This window comes from Stomoxys calcitrans, chromosome 3 (genome assembly GCF_963082655.1).
Source record: "Stomoxys calcitrans chromosome 3, idStoCalc2.1, whole genome shotgun sequence".
NCBI classification, from domain to species: domain Eukaryota; kingdom Metazoa; phylum Arthropoda; class Insecta; order Diptera; family Muscidae; genus Stomoxys; species Stomoxys calcitrans.
Window position 1 is genome coordinate 100,910,439 of NC_081554.1, and position 17,480 is coordinate 100,927,918.

The following is a 17,480-nucleotide window of genomic DNA, read 5'->3' on the forward strand; positions in this document are numbered from 1 at the left end:
TAAGAAAAATTCAAAAAAGCAAATAAATCTTTTCAATTTTTTTATATCCTCCACAATAGGATGGGGTTATACTAGATTCGTCATTCTGTTTGTAGCTCCTCGAAATATTCGTCTAAGATCTCGTCCGTCCGTCTGTCGAAAGCACGCTTACTTTCGTGGGAGTAAAGCTAGCCGCTTGAAATATTGCAGAAATACTAGGATTGTAAATGGGTCATATCGGTGCTTGTTTTAATATAGCTGTCATATCAACCGATCTCGGATATTGACTTCTTGAGCCACTAGAGGGCGCAATTCTTATCCAATTATGCATTAGATGTTTTGTTATGATTTCCGACAAATGTGCTAAGTATGGTTCAAATCGATAACCTGATATAGCTGCCAAATAAGCCGATCTGGGATCTTGAGTCTCTAGAGAGCACAATTCCCTTCCGATTTGGTTCAAATTTCGCATGACGTGTTTCATTATGACTTCCAAGTTGCTAAGTATGGTTGAATTCAGTCCATAACCTGAAATAGCTGCCATATAAACCGATCTTGAATCTTTACTTCTTGAGCCACTAGAGGGCTCAATTCTTATCCGATTTTGCATCACGTGTGTTGTCATGACTTCCAACAACTGTGTCAAATATGGTTGAAATCGGTCCATTAGCTGCCATATTATTATCCGATTTGGCTGAAATTTTCTACAACGGCTTCTCCCATGACCTTCAACATACGTGTGAAATGTGGTCTGAATCTGTCTATAGCCTGATACAGCTCGCCTATAAACCTATCTCCATTTTTTACTTCATGAGCAGGGGCTTATTCGCTTATTCTTGAGCACGGCGCGTATTCGTATTCGATTTGACTGAAACTTTACACAATGATTTTTACTATGGTCTTCAACATTCTATTCAATTATGGTCCGAATCGGACTATACATTGGTATAGCTCAAATAGCATAACAATTATTTTCTTTTATCCTTTGTTTGTCTAAAAAGAGATACCGGGAAAGGATCCATGGTGGAGGGTATATAGGATTCGTCGCGGCTGAACTTAGCACGCTTTTACTTGTTTATATTAAATATAATGTCTGTCCTATCTTTTTTTCCAACCATGATTACTTGGGAAATATACTACATAAAAACAACGAGTGTACATTTTGTTTATCAGAGAAAGCTTTTTAAGTATAGAGTTTGAAATCCATTGCACCACAAGAAGGGGTAGTGGTCTTAAATGGGTTTAGAAAAAATTTACAGATTAAAGTTTTTTCTATAAAAAAATCAGATTTATATCAACAACCAAAGTATTGAGCATTTTAATTATGTCATTGTAATAATAAAACCTCTGCGTGCAATTGCGACTTAGGGGCTCAGGTCTCAAATCGGGAGATGGTTTTATTCGGTTTATATGGGAGCTATTATATCAGTTTTTAACCGATTTCGACTATACTAGGTACGATTATTAGAAGTCGCAACAGAACACTGTGCATTTCAGACCAACAGAAAAAAGTTTGCAGTTCCTAAGGGTTTAAAAGTCAAGTCGAAAGACCACCTCATAAGGGAGCTATATCAAAATCTGAAACGATATGGCCAATATTCAAATGACTCAAAATGTTAAGGAGATAGTTTTTACTTTTTTCCCATTAAAATCTCCATACCCCATATGAGAAATTATTCCCCAATTACGAAAACATATCCCCGGTTTGGGGAAATTTCTCCTAATCTGACAACACTGCTGGTAATAAGGTTCTCCAAATATGTGTGCTTTCGTGTTTGCTGTTGATTTTATACCCTACACCACCACTCTGTACTACAGAGTATTGTATCTTAGTGCTTTTGTTTCTAACACCCAGAAGAAAGAGCGATAGACCCATTGATAAGTATACGGATCGAATCAGAATCACTTTTTGATTCGATTTAGTTATGTCCGTCTGTCTGTTTGTCCATGTTAATTAGTGTACAAAGGGCGGATAACAATTTTCATTCCATCATCTTCAAATTTGGAGTAGGTATTTTTATAGCCTATTGAAACCGGAAAAATCGGCCCAGATATGGATATAGCTTCCACATGTACGTAAATTTACCCGATTTGGACTAATTTCATTTGTTAACCAACTTCCACAAAATTTGGCAAGAGGGATTCTCTTATGACTTTCGTAATTACGAGTGAATTTCATAGAAATCTGTTCAGATTTAGATATAGCTCCAATATATATGATTCAACCGATTTTCAGTTATAAACCGTATTTATCAAACGATCTTCTCATAATGAGATCACATTTCCAGTCGATCCTCACGAAAGTGGGTACCTATGACAGTTGTAGTGGATTTTGATCCAATTCGAATCAGATCAAAATATGAAATATATGCATGGACCGGTTAAAACTTAATGAGCAGTAGTTATTATAATTTGGCTTAAATTCTTGCTACAGATTTTTTATTACTAAATACAAAATTTCCCATGAACATTTCATTAAGGAACAAGTAAAAGCGTGCTAAGTTCGGCCGGGCCGAATCTTATATACCCTCCACCATGGATCGCATTTGTCGAGTTCTTTTCCCGGCATCTCTTCTTAGGCAAAAAGGATATAAGAAAAGAGTTGCTCTGCTATTAAAACGATATCAAGATATGGTCCGGTTCGGACCACAATTAAATTATATGTTGGGGACCTGTGTAAAATTTCAGCCAATTCGTATAAGAATTGCGCCCATTGGGGCTCACGAAGTAAAATAGAGAGAACGATTTTTATGGGATCTGTATCGGGCTATAGACCGATTCAGACCATAATAAACACGTTTGTTGATGGTCATGAGAGGATCCGTCGTACAAAATTTCAGGCATATCGGATAATAATTGCGACTTCTAGGGGTCAAGAAGTCAAGATCCCAGATCGGTTTATATAGCAGCTATATCAGGTTATGAACCGATTTGAACCTTATTTGACACAGTTGTTGAAAGTAAAAATAAAATACGTCATGCAAAATTTCAGCCAAATCGGATAGGTATTGCGCCCTCTAGAGGCACAAGAAGTCAAATCCCCAGATCTGTTTATATGACAGCTATATCAGGTTATGAACCGATTTGAACCATACTTGGAACAGTTTTTGGATATCGTAACAAAATACTACGTGCCAAAATTCATTCAAATTGGGTAAGAATTGCGCACTCTAGAGGCTCAAGAAGTCAAGACCCAAGATCGGTTTATATGGCAGCTATATCAGGTTATGGACCGATTTAAACCATACTAGGCAAAGTTGTTGGGTATCATAACAAAACACGTCGTGCGAAATTCCATTGCATTCGGATAAGAATTGCGCCCTCTAGAGGCTCAAGAAGTCAAGACCCAAGATCGGTTTATATGGCAGCTATATCAGGCTATGGGCCGATTTGAACCATACTTGTCACAGTTGTTGGATATCATAACAAAACACGTCGTGCAAAATTTCATTCTGATCGGATAAGAATTGCGCACGCTAGAGGCTCAAGAAGTCAAGACCCAAGATCGGTTTATATGGCAGCTATATAAGGTTATGGACCGATTTGAACCATACTTGGCACAGTTGTTGGATATCATAACAAAACACGTCGTGCAAAATTTCATTCTGATCGGATAAGAATTGCGCACGCTAGAGGCTCAAGAAGTCAAGACCCAAGATCGGTTTATATGGCAGCTATATCAGGTTATGAACCGATTTGAACCATACTTGGCACAGTTGTTGGATATCATAACAAAACACGTCGTGCAAAATTTCATTCCAATCCGATAGGAATTGCGCCTTCGAAAAGCTGAAGAAGTCAAGACCCAAGATCGGTTTATATGGCAGCTATATCAAAACATGAACCGATATGGCCCATTTACAATACCAACCGACCTACGCTAATAAGAAGTATTTGTGCAAAATTTCAAGCGGCTAGCTTTACTCCTTCGGAAGTTAGCGTGCTTTCGACAGACAGACGGACGGACGGACGGACGGACGGACGGACAGACGGACGGACATGGCTAGATCAACATAAAATGTCATGACGATCAAGAATATATATACTTTATGGGGTCTCAGACGAATATTTCGAGTAGTTACAAACAGAATGACGAAATTAGTATACCCCCCATCTTATGGTGGAGGGTATAACAAGGAATACTTCTCTCATATCAATGAGTGTAGTGTAGATTAAACTTTAAGCTCAATGATAAGGGGCCTCCTTTTTTATGCCTAGTTCGAACGGCGTGTTGCATAGCGAGAGAAGTGGTAGAGAAATTTTCAACATGGCAGAATAACTCACATGTAGCCACCATTAGTAAGGGGATAACCACCGTTAAACACTTTTTGCATGTCCGGCGTCAAAGACGAACATGCTAACCTCTACGCCACGGTGACCTTCACAGCTTTTTTATTAGCCATCTGGAAACCTCTGTCGAAGTCCATCAAAATCGGTTTTGAATAAGATATAAAGTATACAGTGGTATTGTCCAATTTCTACCAATAGGGTAGGTGTAGGGTATAATATGGGTGGCACACCCCCTCCGCCCCCACCCTTTTACCTTTCATTCTTGTTTTCGTCTGGCGTAGTTGTGGTGAGTTAGATATCGGCGCCAGCGAGAATATCAGTAACTTTACACTTATTTATCTTTATTCACATGTTATCAGTTTTCAACCGCCGAGAAGTGTTTCCCAAACATTTTCACTCTGGGCAGACAGTCACGAACAAATTCACTTGCGCAAACTTTAGTGCAAGTGCCCATTATCTCTATCAATCAAAGTCGTACCATTTGTTAAAACTCACCGTTCAAAACGAAAAATCCTTTCGCAACATAGAAACAGAGAGAAATTCTTTTCTTCGCTGAATGTTTAAGTTTTTGTTATAATCATGGAAACTTGTGGTCGCTAGAACACACACCTGAATGGCTTAGACCGATTTTCAGATGAATCGACGTTTCAAAAACCTACTAAATGACCTTATCTGTACGGGTATCTTAATTTTATGTTTGGTCTCACAATCGTTTCACATTTTTATTGGATATAGCTTTAAACAACCGGATTTAAATGCCTTTTTATTTTTAACTGAAACTGAGCTTAGGTTAGGCTATGTTTATGGAGAGGTCTGTCATCAGTTATCAGGTTCTCAAATAATGAGAACCTTAAGTGGGTCTTCTCTGAGTGCCAGTATGGGACAAACACACAGGCGATATTCTATTCTATAGTCTTCTCTTCGAGGTCCTCACAGCTTCTGTTGAAGTCGTTACTTGCAACCTTCAGTCTATCATAATGTTTACGGATCAAACGGAAACCTGTCATGGCGGACACAATGACTAATTCTTGTGTTCTAGCCAACGACTGCAAAGTGGTAGATTTTTACACAATTGGTACTATCTGTCATTCGAACTGAACATAAAGGAATTATAAATTTTATACCCTCCGCCATTTACAATCACAACCGACCTACACTAATAAGAAGTATCTGGGCAAAATTTCAAGCAGCTAGCTTTACTCTTTGGTTAGCGTGCTTTCGACAGACAGACGGACGGACATGGCTAGATCGACTTAAAATGGCATGACGATCGAGAATTTATATACTTTATTGGCTCCTAGATGAATATTTCGAGGAGTTACAAACAGAATGACGAAATTAGTATACCCTCATCCTATGGTGGAGGGTATGAAAAGGGACGCTATATAGGCCGGTTCACATAAGTCTAGCTCCTGAAGCATATATAAGAAGTTTGCTGTCTATTTTAAATGGAATGTTCGTGAGCAAATTTGCGTTGAATTTTTTTGCAACACCCAAAAAGAGAAGAGATAAACTCATTGATAAGTACACAGAAAAAATATCTCAAAGATTTTTTCAATTAAAATTTTATTTGAAAATAAAAACGCTTTCAATTAAAAAAATATTTGATTCAATCATTCTTTTAATGAATCTGAACTATGCATTTTACGATAAAAAAAAACATGTAAAAGTGCTAAGTTCGGCCAAACCGAATTTCATTTGTCAGGTTCTTTGCCCAGTATCTCTTTATAGGCAAACAAAGGGTAATGGATAAATATTATCATACTATTCGAGCTTTATCAGGTTATGGACCGATTGGGACCATACTTGGTTAGGATATTGGAGACCGTAGTAGAAGTCATTGTGCAAAATTTCAGCCAAATCATAAGATAAGAATTGCGACCTATAGGATCTTAAAAAGTAATAACGTGAGATCGGTTTATATGAAAGCTATATCAGATTATCGACCGATTCAGGATATATTTGATGTTAAGAGAAATAATTATAAAAAATTTCAGCCAAATAGGAAAGGAAATATGGAAATATGTTAAAAAGTTAGAATGCTTTCCACAGATAGACAGACAGACGGACGGACATGGCTAGAACTACTGAAAATGTCATGGCGATCAAGAATATATAAATTTTATGGAGTCTTAGACCAATATTTCGATGTGTTACAAACGGAGAGGCGAAATAAGAAATTAATTGGATCAATAAAAAAAATTATTTAAAAACAAACATAGCAAGTAAAAGCGTGATTAGTTCGGCCTGGCCGAATCTTATATACCCTCCACAATGGATCACATTTGTCGAGTTCTTTTCCCGATATCTCTTTTTATGCAAACAAAGCATAAGAAAGAATTGCTATGCCATTGAAGATATATGAAGTTATGGTCCTAATCGTACCATAATTGAATTGAGTGTTGGAGACCATAATAGAAGTCATTGTGTAAAATTTCAGCCAATTCTAATAAGAATTCCGCCTTTTAGGAGCTCAAGAAGTAAAATAGGTTGATCGGCTTATATGGGAGCTGCATCAGGCTCTAGACCGCTTCAGACCATATTTAACACATATGTTGAACGAAATGGTAGAAGCCGTTTTACGAAATTTTAGCCAAATCGAATAATAATTGCGCCCTCTAGAGGCTCAACAAGTCCAGATCCCAGAACGGTTTATATGGATGCTATATCGGGTTATGGATCAATTTGGCACAGTTGTTGGAAGTCATAACAAAATATGTCATGTAAAATTTCAGCCAAGAGAATAATAAAAATTGCGCCCTCTAGAGGCTCAAGAAGTAAAGATCCAAGATCGGTTTATATGGCAGCTATACCAAAACATGGACCGATTTGGCCCATGTACAATCTCAATCGACCCACACTTAAAAGAAGAATTTGTGCAAAATTATAAGCAGATAGATTTACTCCTTCGAAAGTTAGCGAAGTCCATCAAAATCGGGTTTGAATAAGATATTGGGTTGCTCAAAAAGTAATTGCGGATTTTTTAAAAGAAAGTAAATGCATTTTTAATAAAACTTAGAATGAACTTCAATCAAATATATAATTGCCATTTTGTTCGATAACCTTTTGCCATCTTCCTGGCAAATTTAGTATTCCACGCTCATAGAACTTCTGGCCTTTATCTGCAAAAAACTGAACTGATTTATAGCCTCATCATTGCCGAAAGTTTTACCATTTAAGGAGTTCTGCAAAGATCGAAATAAATGGTAGTCTGATAGTGCAAGGTCAGGGATATATGTTGGATGCATCAAAAGTTCCCAGCCAAGCTCACTAAGTTTTTAGCGAGTGACCAAAGATGTGTGCGGTCTAGCGTTGTCCTGGTGGAATATGACACCTTGACGATTGACCAATTCTGGTCGCTTCTCCTTGATGGCTGTATTCAATTTGTCCAATTGTTGACAGTAAACATCCGAATTAATCGTTTGGTTCCTTGGAAGCAGCTCAAAATATACCACACCCTTCCAATCCCACCAAACAGACAGCATAACCTTCTTTTGGTGGATATCAGCCTTTGAAGTGGATTGTGCTGGTTCACCATGCTTGGACCATGATCGTTTTCGACTAACGTTGTTGTAAACAATCCATTTTTCATCTCCAGTTATGATTCGTTTTAAAAACGGATCGAATTCATTGCGTTTAAGGTGCATATCACAAGCGTTGATTCGGTTTGTTAAATGAATTTCTTTCAATACATGTGGTACCCATATTAAAATTTACGCCAAACAAACAAATGTAAACAAAATTTCGCGCACTTTTTTTCTAAAGCAAGCTAAAAGTAACAGCTGATAACTGACAGAAGAAAGAATGCAATTACAGAGTCACAAGCCGTTGAAAAAATTTGTCAACGCCGACTATATTACCGACAATTACTTTTTGGGCAACCCAATATAAAGTATACAGTGGTATTTTCCAATTTCTACCAATAGGATTGGTGTAGGGTATAATATGGGCGGCACACCCCCTCCTCCCCATTTTACCTTTTATTTCTTGTTTTCGTCTGGCGTAGTTGTGGTGTGTTAGATATCGGCGCCAGCGAGAATATCAATAACTTTACACTCATTTATCTTTATTCTCATGTTATCAGTTTTCGACCGCCGAGAAGTGTTTCCCAAACAGTTTCACTATAGGCTGACAGTCACGAACAAATACACTTGCGCAAACTTTAGTGCAAGTTTCCATTATCTCTATCACTCAAAATAGTACCATTGGTTGAACCCCACCGTCCAAAACGAAAAATTCTTCCGTAAAATACACTAATGAAACACTAATTTGAGAGTTACGTTGAACGTACAAAATGCCACCGAGGATTTTTTTCAAAAAATTTACGGATGTCGTTATATGATACTAAAATGAAAACAAAGGCTACATTGTAGAAATGCAAGAGAAAATATTGTTTCCCGAATTATAAAAGAAAGAACAGCAAGGCGTGTTTAACTACTGACATATATTAACAGTAATTAATATATTTTTATTGCAGTGAACTTATGAAAAATCTTACCTTTAACTTCCTTCCTTCCTTTGCTGAATTTCAATAAAATCGAAACATAATTGAAAGAGCTATTGTAATATCAACAAATAATATAAACAATATATATATATATATACATATATATATATATATATATATATATATATATATATATATATATATATATATATATATATATATATATATATATATATATATATATATATAGGGTGGCTGATGAAAGCCGCTACCAAAAAAAAATGTAATAACTTTTTTTCTATTTAATAATAATAATTTAATAATTAATTTAATTAATTAATTAATTAATTTAATTAATAATAATTTAATAATTAATTTAATAATTTAATTTAACATGAATAAAAGAAAAATGTATTCCATACACCGAAAAAAAAATGTAGCAATATTCATCATTGTAGCAATATTCATCAGCCACCCTGTATATATATATATATATATATATATATATATATATATATATATATATATATATATATATATATATATATATATATATATATATATATATATATATATATATATATATGTATACTTATAGCGTTCCAATGGAATATACATATACACAGAGATTATACAAACATTGATTATAATTCACAACTTTGTGAAATTGGCACCGTTGAGTGACAGGAGCTTTATGGTATGCATTTCTTCAACGTAATGTGAGTCAGATTTTCGACAAATGTGCTCCGATGAAGACCCGAACTGTTACGAATGAGAATCAGTGGTTTTGTAATGATATTAAATTATTGATACGGAAAAGAGATTGTGCGTACTCTCGATGGAAGCGCTTAGAACACATGAACTCTTTAATGCTTACAAGCGTGATAGGATAGTCCCAATACCAAAGAATAACCAGGAATTTAGGCCAATTGCAATACTTCCATACATTTCTAAGATATTTGAGACTCTAGTCAACCGGAAAATATCAGGATATATTGCGAATAATTCGCTGCTAACAGATTTTCAATCTGGTTCCGAGCCAAAGCATAGTTGCCCTACTGCACTTTTGAAACTAGTTGAAGTGTAAGGAGTTATATTGACAGCAATGTATGTAGTTACTTTTCTTGTTCTTTTAGATCATTCGAATGCATTTGATTCCGTTGATCCCAATATACTTTGCCTTAAACTGAAACATTTCCCAGCAAAAACTTTCATTACCAAATATCCTGAAAGGTAAGCTCATTCAAAAACTAATAATTACTTATTTTTAAGCATCGTTTCTAATTACTTTTACATGGCGATGTCCTTGTAGTAAAGTTGAACCAAGAACCTTCCGTTTCAAAGCAGACGCTCTACGCGTTCATCCACATTACTGTTGTTTGAATAATACACTATTTTCTCCTTTCAATATAAGCTAAAAAAAAAAAGAAAACTTTAATTCTATTTCATCAAAGATGGCCATGCCTTTGCGTTTATGTTTGACATATTCTACTTATGGACAAAATATTCTAACACATGGGAGTAATTTTATTAGTTTTGTGGCACAGAGCGTACATCAGAAGATTTACAATACAAAATTCCTGAGTTCGAACCTCGGACCACCAAAATATTTTTTATATTTATAACGCCGCAGTATTTCCCTCCTAGTGCTACTAAGTGGTGTCGCTTTGCGGCAAGCCATTCGGACACGCTAATAAATGGAGGTCCCTTATCATTGAGCTTAACCTTTTGACGGACAGCACTCATAGGTATGAGATAATTGTGCCCGCAGTTTCTCAATGGCATATTTATCAATCCATGGTTATAATAATGATTTTGTTTCTATTAGTACAAATGCGTATTCTCAAGCCTCATGTGATGACATTTGTACTACCGGTAACACAGATAGTATTCCTGTTGAATACTCGTTATATTTTAGCAGCTAGTAAATCTAAGGATAATGAGTTATCCATTATTTTACATTCCAAAAATAATGGCATGTACTTACCAAGTTTTTGCTGGGTTATTTAAATTTTCTGAAAGCACAACGGAACATATATTTTCCTATATTTCGAATAGAAACTAATCGGTATGTGCTGATAGCCGGTATTCTAGTTATCTTCCAGTCTCAAGAGGTGTTCCGCAGGGGTCTGTATTGGGTCCACACCTTTTTTCCTTATATAGCAATGACCTTCCTGGACAGTTGCGGAACTGTGGTATTCATATGTATGCCGACGACGTACAGCTGTATATGAGCATGAGCATGGTACATGGCCAAACGCCAACGGACTACTTTTAAATCCAACAAAGTCAAAGTGTCTTGTGATTGGTAGGAATCGGGTGACAATGCCGCCCAATCTTGATGTGGAAATTGCTGGAGCCCCAATAGAGATTGTTTCATCTGCACGAAAGCTTGGGTTGGAGTTTGATGATAGGCTTTCGTGGAAGACTCATGTCAGTACGACAGAAGGCAGGACCTATGGCGTTTTACGGAACTTATATATGAGTCGACAGTACACCTCTTTGTCCATAAGAACTTTGGCTAGGACATTTATTCTGTCGAAACTATTATAGTCTTGCGAGGTATTTTACGGTTGTGATATAACTCATAGGAAAAATTGCACGTAGCCTTTAGCGATGTCGTTGGATACATTTTTGGTTTGCGTAGAAGAGACCGGGTATCAGACTTTGTCAGACAAGTACATGGTGACTTATTTGACTCGTACCTTAAAATACGCTCGTTGCAAATGATGCACAAGATTATTTATACCAATGAATCGTCATATCTGGTTTCTGTATTGCGTTTTGCCAACTCTACAAGATGTAAACAAGTAATACAAATACGTCATCAATATCGTGTATCTGAACAACAGTTCTTTGTTAATGCTATACGTCTATGGAATAATCTTCCCAATAGTATTCAAATTATAAGTAATGAACGATAGTTCCAATCTTCGATTTACAAACATTTTAATTATTTTTTGGTTTTGTCTTTTTTATAACTTTTTGTTATTTATTGATTTTATCAGTAGCTTTGATTAAATTTATTACATTTTCTTTTAAGTGTCTTTCTCTGTTTTTTAATTTTTTATACCCACCACCGAAGGATGGGGGTATATTCATTTTGTCATTCCGTTTGCAACACATCGAAATATCCATTTCCGACCCTATGAGGTATTTATAGTCTTGATCAGCTTAAAAATCTAAGACGATCTAGGCATGTCCGTCCGTCTGTCTGTTGAAATCACGCTAAAGTCTTTAAAAATAGCAGTTTAAAGAACAGGGAGCAGACGGTGAGATCATTACCAACTCCCAAGATGCCAATGATTGAGGTAATCCAAATAAACCTTCACCAGAGCGAGACTGCTGCACACGCTTTGTTGGAGAAAATCAGCAAGGGCGAGATTCATATTGCCTTAATTCAGGAGCCATGGCCGACCCGGAACAAAGTTTCTGGACTGAACCATATTAACTACCAATTATTCTATGCTAACATTACCATAAATGACCTACTAATATGACCATAAATGACCTATTACAGATGCTGACTGAGGAGGGACTTGAACCCGTCTGCTACGCAGCAACACTTCTAAGGGGCAAGGATCCGAACGAGCTATGCAGAAGGGCCGAAAGGGTCTTGCATATGGCATATGACTGGGCTAGACTCAGAGGTCTTAATGTTAACACAGAGAAGAATGAAATATGCCTGTTCACGAGGAAGACGAAGTTGAGCCAATTTCGATATCTGACAGAATCAAATACTTAGGTGTGATCTTGGACAGGAAACTGAATTGTTGGTGTCACATTTAAGAGCGTATTGAGAAGGCACTATGTAGACGGGTCGTAGGCTCGAAATGGGGCCTGAATCCGAGGATAGTCCACTGGTTTTTAGGAGCGTGAGTAGACCAATACTTATGGTACTTACGCCTCAGTAGTTTGGTGGACTGCTATGGAGAAAAAGTGCAACATAAGGACCATACAACAGGTTCAGGGAACATGATGTCTTGGCATAATTGGAGCGATGAGGACCACGCCCACTAGGGCACTGGAGACTATTATAGATATCCGACCCATTGACATAAAGATTAAGTGTGAGGCAACCACTGCGGCTATGAGACTTAAAGCGATGAGAGAATGGATTGGTGATGAGAGCAGCTCATACCATCGCGGTATAATCGAGGCGACGATAGGAAACCTGGAAGGAAGGGAAGAGGTTTCCGATCGAATACCTGAGATGAAAAATGCAATGCGTGAAGTGGTGTGGTGCTAACGCCAGGATGTCGAGTGTGAACATCTTTACCGACAGTAAAATTGAAAAATAACAACCAGGACTGTAAGGTCAAGGACAGTCTTGCAGTGTAACGCCTCGTTTGGGTGCCGGGCCATAACGGAGTAAGTGGAAATGAAAGGGCAGGCGATTTGGTGGTGAATGCCAGAGGACTGCCGTCAATAAACTTGGTTAACCCGAAGCCTTTCGGGTCGACGCAGTCCAAGTTGAGGGGGTGGGCGACGAATGCGCATGCAACATTGTGGAACAGCGAAACGGTCAGTAGGACGGCGAAAATCCTATGGGGGGATCCAGATCATTAGAAGACGAGGCTATTACTGAATGGAAGCAAGAGGGAGGTCAGTACAGCTATTGGTTTCATAACGGGACACATAGGACTACGAGCTCACTTATGTAAAATCGGTGCGGAAAGTGATAGCATGTGTAGGGCATGCGGGGAAGATGATGAGACCTTCCTTTGTTATTGCCAGGCTTTCGCGTCTAACGGATACCGGCACTTAGGTGGAGATACAATACCAGACATGAACCAACTTAGGGAAGTGGTATTGAAAACAATTAAGGATTTTGTAAGTAGCACTGAATTCCTAACTTAAAATATTCTTTTTAGAGGTTACTTTATAGTTTTTAGAGCTCACAATAAGCCGTTTACTGGCTTAGGTGTATGTCCATAGTGGCATGGGGCGGATTAATATCTGCACCCTCTTTTCAACCTAACCTAACCTATCTAATAAACTGTTCGAAGTCAGCTGAAATTTCTCTATAAAAATCCAAAATGCTAAGGCACGATAAGCCGCATTACATTTTATTGTTGTAATAGTAACACTAGCTCCTTATATCTTACGATGTCCAGTACCTTACTAGCGATATCCAATGAATGTTGAAAGTAACTAAAACCCCTTATATATGTCATTACATGTGATTTAAAACATTATTACAGAGTTCGAGATTTAACGACTTGTATTTCTTGGAATCATTTTTAATTGAGTAAATGCAAGTACGTACATATGGGCTTGTATTATATCGAATTGAATATAGTAAATTCCTTCTTGGAATACAATTTCTACGAAACAAACCCTGCTCAATGGTCACACAGATATACGTACACTGTTAAATAAAACAGTATACATTGCACTTACTTGATATCAATATTGACAACGTCTAACAAATGGGTAAGAGCAAATGTTATTGTGGGCACTGCCTCAAAAATTCCCAACATATTTAATTGACATTTATTGTATCCATCTCTCTTCCCAAAGTTAGTTAGTTAAACTGCTGATGGGAGTAGAAGGGATTGCAAATCAGCTTTTAACATACACGCAAATCAGTTATTACATCAAATAATTGTTCAAATTATTATGCATGCCATATAGAGGAGCAGTTGGGATTGCAGGACGCTCCAGAAGTAATTTATATCAAAAATCCAATTTTCGTTCCCTCAGAATACTATCTGTTGCAAGATAATACGGCATATTTTTCCAATTTTTGTACCCTACACCACCACTGTGGTGCAGGGTACTATGACTTTGTGCATTTATTTGCAACGCTAAGAAGGAGACGAGGTAGACCCATTGATAAATATACCGGTTGGTTTAGAACCACTTTCTGATTCGATTTAGCTATGTCCGTCTGTTGGTCTGTCTGTCTGTCCATGCATTCTTGTAATCAAGGTACAGGTCGCATTTGTTTTCCGACTGTCAAAAATTTTGCACAAGTCACTTTTTGGCCCATGGACGACGCTATTGATTTTGAAAAAACTCGGTCCAGATTTAAATATAGCTCCCATATATATCTTTCATCCGATATGGCCTGTTAAGGCTGTAGAAGCCACAATTTTGGTCTGATCTTTACAACATTTTGTATGATGTTTTTTTTCTTAATGCGTGTGCAGAACTTCATAAAAATCAGTTCAGATTTAGATACAACTCCCATATATATCTTCCATTCGATATGGCCTTTGAAGGCTATAAAGCTACAATTTTCGTTCGATCTATACAAAATTTTGCACGATATGTTTTTTTTTTATGTCTCGATACGTGTGCAGAATTTCATAAATATCAGTTCAGATATAGATATAAGGCTGTAAAAGCTACAATTTTTTGCAGTGGAAAAGAAAAGCTAGAAGCTATAATAAATGCGCTTTTGACAGCCCGAACAAAATTTTGTAGGCCGAGATGACCAACTTTGAAGGACAACCAATGGGCCCCTGGGACTTCTAGGGCCCTAAAATTTTGCAATTGGATAACACCTCAGCTATAACCATGTAAAATTTCATGAAGATATCTCTATCCGTTCCAAAATGGCAGACTTATTTCCACTTATTTTTTTTTTCATCCCAGTGTGCGTTGGTAGTTTGTACTTACAAATATCGAATTCATTGCACAAGCGCATTTCTTATATATTTAAATACGACACTAACCAAATTCGACACTCCGTCTGCTAACTGTTCTTTATCCAATACAAGTCTTTGTGTGATGTTGTGATAGATTTTTTGTCCACGCAACTACAATAACTTCCATGGTATACACAAGACTCTCTCTCGAACGCTAGACTCAATGTTTTCTAGCGTTCGGAGCTAATGACTTGAAAGAGAAATATATAAATTGAGAATTGTGAAATAAAATTATCTTCGCCCTAAGCCCAGTACTGGCTTTCGCTTCAATTAATTGCCAATGTAATTAATTGCTCACGGCTAGACCCTGAGAAGACTGAAATATGCATGTTCATGAGAAAGACAAAGGTAGGCCAATTTAACGCACCACGCTTCCTCAATGAGATTTCGATATCTGACAAGGTCAAATATGTAGGTGTGATCTTGGACAGGAAACTGAATCGAAAATGTCACATTCAGGAGCGAACTGAGGAGGCTCACAGATGTTGGGCACTATGTAAACGGGTCGTAGGCTCGAAATGGTTATAATAATGGATAATCGACTTGCTCTACAGGAGCGTGATTAGACCAATACTTATGATACTTACGCCTCAGTAGTTTGGTGGACTGCGATGGAGAATAAGTGCAACATAAGGACCATACAACAGGTTCAGAGAACACGTTCTCTTGGCATAGGCGGAGCGATGAGAACTACCACCACTAGGGCACTGGAGACTATTCTAGATATCCGACCCATTGACATACAGATTTAGTGTGAGGTAACCGTACCGCTTAAGCAACGTAGGACGGTGAAATCTACTATTGATGTGTCATGCCCCGTTTTATAGGCGTCGCAGTCGGAGTGGAAAAAGTACTTCTATAATTGGATTGAGCGCATGCAATAGTGTACATATCATTCTAGAGAATACTTTGAAAAATAATAAAAACAAGCAACTCGTTTATATTTTTCATTTCAAATTTATTTGCCTGTTAGGTCGAGAATCATTTTTCATGATATGTTTATGATCGTCTCGTTGATCTAGCGATTAGCACAAACAATTATGTCTTACATTTTTTAAAGATGGAACATTACGATCCACATTTGCTCCTGGACCTGGACCTGACGGTGTCCCAACTAGCGTTTGCAACCGGAAGTAGTCCGGCGAAAAGTTTCCCGGGAATTCCCGTATTTTCAAATTCCCGCTTCCCGGGAAAATTGATACGGGATGCCGCGTGATTAAATATTATTTTTTCATTTTCAAGTTTTTTGCCGGTTAGGCGGCTCTCGCCGTTGCTCCATTCCGTGTGCACAGGCTCGAATACGCGCCGGGATCTGCCGAACTTTTTCATATTTCAAATTTTTTGCCTGTTAGGGCGAGATCATCAAATTTTACAATTTTTGTTTGTTTCTCTTTCGAAAAAAGAAAAGGAAAGTCAGAGATAGCAACACACACCAACCACTATGGGACGCGTGTCGTCTTAGGTTGGAAGACTTTTCAACCATATAAGATCGATCATTGAGCTCGTCCCTGAAAGAGAAACAAACAAAAATTGTACAATTTAATGATCTCGCCCTAACAGGCAAAAACCTTGCCATTGTCTAGCGTTCTTAGCCATCAATGCAACTTCAAACAGATGCACAGAATCATGTGTACCACGGAAGTAATTTAATTGTCATAGCAGACAGGGTTGTCGAGCGTGGTAATTGTATCATAGAGGCGTTTTCGCAATTAATACGATTCAAATTGATCAAAACTGAGCTCGTCTCGAAAAAGAAACAAACAAAAATTGTTCAATTTAATGATCTTGCCCTAACAGGCAAAAAACGTGAAAGATCGGAGATTTTCTTTGCAAATGGGAAAGAGAACGCGACATCCCTCTCTGGCTATCCCTTTCCATATGTCTCAAAAGAGAAACAAACAAATTTTTTTTTTGTTTTTGCCAAAAAAAGTTCCATTATTATTTAAAATTTTTTGTTTATTGAGTTTATCGATCAATTCGTCGTACGATAAAGAATTTAAGTGCTTCCATTTAGTTCTAGCCGTGTAGCGCTATTAATTTAAATCAAACAAATATAAATGAGGTTAGTTAACATGGATGAATAAAGCAAATTAGTATTTACTTAATGG